The sequence below is a fragment of the Lactuca virosa genome, chromosome 9 (genome assembly GCF_052849685.1).
Source record: "Lactuca virosa cultivar CGN04683 chromosome 9, Lactuca_virosa_CGN04683_v6, whole genome shotgun sequence".
NCBI classification, from domain to species: Eukaryota; Viridiplantae; Streptophyta; class Magnoliopsida; order Asterales; family Asteraceae; genus Lactuca; species Lactuca virosa.
Genome location: NC_136434.1, coordinates 173,200,349 through 173,202,811, shown reverse-complemented (window position 1 = coordinate 173,202,811; position 2,463 = coordinate 173,200,349). Strand labels below are relative to the sequence as shown.

The window sequence follows — 2,463 nt, the reverse complement described above, 5'->3', positions numbered from 1 at the left end:
TTTAAATAACACAATAGCAAGAGCCAACAACAAACTACAAACTATAAAATAGCAACAGGAGACTAAAATAGTAATTCATAAAAGCAAAACATCAACAATAAAAACAGGCAAAAGTAACAGCAAAAACAACAAAAGTAACAAACTATAAACATTGTCTTTTCCTGGTTCTTCAACTTTAACATCAACTTCAACAACCTACAAAAGAAACTTGTATCATATAATATCATATATGTAAACAATGTAATTTGTTATACTAGATAAAAAAGTTTGATTCGTCATCTATTTTGTATGCTTCTACAGGCTTACAATCAACTGCCATATCCATTCTAGCAACAAGAAAATGTTGGTGAACTGGTGCATATAGTCCAGTAATGCTCCTAAAGCTCAAAATTCCAGTAAGTTTTTAACTTCAGCTTCAATCTTTCCATCCCGCAAAAACAAAAAAACAATCAGTGGTATTATTAAAAGTTTGACCATAAAGATATAGATAACTGTTAGGAAAAATGCCAATGGGTTACTTAAGTTAATTGAATATAAAGCAACCTAATGCGTACTGCAGATAAAGAAGCAGAAGGGTGTGTTAGTATGTAATATGTATGCATTTGCATATTGTGACATTGAAATGAGTTGAAACTTGAGGTTGATTTACTTACTAAATCCAAATTCTAACACGGTATTCCTTCCACCCAGTTGAGTAACAAAATTTAAAATGAAGATGATCAGTTGGTGCTTCTTGATGGATCACTTCAACAAAACTCAATATCTGTTCATAAAATAAGAAAAAAACAACATAAAATCCACCTTGAATATAAAACATACCTGGATTCGTGAGGGAGATAGATGGACATTGAACATATCAACCTGTGAACCAAATTCGATGTATCAACGTTTGAAAAAAGAAAAGAAAAAATAATATTACAGAGCCCCGTTTGGCCCTGGTTCAGTTCAACCGAGTGTATGGCCATTTCGCAACTCCAATCAGCAAAATTACCCCAAAAGTGAAATTCAACAACTAAAAATTATCCCCAAATGTCAAAATCAACAACAACGATCACAACTAAAAAGGATTTGGGTAAAAGAGTAATATATGAAATTAGGGATGGAAAAACTTGAAATCTAGAAGGAAAAGAACGCAATACCAGTTAGATCGCTCGGTGTTGGCAACAGCGAGTGTCCATTGAAGCTTACTGATTGAACGATCGGTTGAACGAACGATCGCTAACGGGAACAAAACGATCGATTGAGCCTACTGATTGAACCGTCGATTGATTGGACCTTCAATTGAACACAAAGATCGGCAACGGGAGCGATTGAAGCTTTGATTGAACAAACGATGACTTGTTTGAGAAGGGAGAGTGACGAGAAAAAGAGTGGCTATCGGCGTGTTTTTTTTTTGTAAGAATGAACCCTAAAAACGACTAAGGTAAGGAAATCAGGTATAAGTTCTATTGGCCTATTTTTTAAAAACATAATTAACAAAATATAAAAATTTAATATCTATATTTTTTTAAGAAAAAGGCGGGTACCCGGCGGTACCGGTTCCGGTTAACCGCCAGTTTCGAGGTACCCGGTATTGGAACCGGAACCGGCGGGTATCAGCGGGTATCGGTTTTGTAAAAATAAGAATTGGAACCGGAACTGCTTAAGGCGGTTCCTAGACCTTAGGAACCGGAACGGGAACCGCCTAAGGCGGTTTCGGTTTCAGAACCGGCAGTTCCGAGGCGGTTCCGGTTCCGAAAGCAGGTACCCGCTTCCGATGCTCATCCGTAGGTGTGACGTCGGTTATGGTATAGGTGGGGTCACATCAAAGGTGGTAGCATCAGATTTGCTGGAGATGATTTCCGTCAGATCTATTGTTCCAGCGAAGCAAATCGGTGAAGTTTTATTGCATTCCATCAGATATGGACGTCGAAGATCTAGAGACGAACTAGATCTAGACATCAAAGTAGAGTGTGACGTTTTTTGGTGTTTCGACAAAGCACAGTAGCTGATGTTAGGCAGTGGTCGGTGGTGATAAGGTCGACTATCAGATCAGACCAAAACGCACTAGATCTGATATGTTTTGCATTTTAGAGAGAGAAAACGAAGCTGAAGCAACTTCTTAACTCCAAATTTGAGACAAAATGGTGATTGACAGTGATGGTGGAAGGTGGTGGTTATCACCGCTTGCCGGAGCTCATAATCTAGAGGAGAAAATCTAAGATCAAAAGTCAAAGATCGTAGAATTAAAGAGGGATATTGTAGATCTGAAGCTGAAATTGTAGATCTGAAGAGGAAAATCGCAGATCTGAAGCTGAAATTGTAGATCTGGAGCCCAACGGAGCTAGTGGATCTAGTGGCGGTGGTTTGTCGAATGTAGGAGGCGACGACGGTTCGCCGAGGGTAGGAGGCAGCGACAGTCAAGGGTGGTGGCTGGTGGCTAATTGATGGTAATGTTTGTGTGTTCTTCAAGTTTGAGATGAG

At 38.9% G+C, this 2,463-nt stretch overlaps 1 long non-coding RNA gene across 1 annotated transcript; it reads right to left on the bottom strand.

Annotated features, from left to right (window-relative positions):
* LOC145141034 (uncharacterized) lies at window positions 1–1,375 on the bottom strand. Its single transcript, XR_013722408.1, has 3 exons — window positions 1,140–1,375; window positions 307–861; window positions 1–195 (listed from the first exon to the last, which is right to left on the bottom strand). It is a non-coding gene; the product is annotated as an uncharacterized LOC145141034 (long non-coding RNA).
* Between the last annotated feature and the right edge of the window lie 1,088 nt (window positions 1,376–2,463).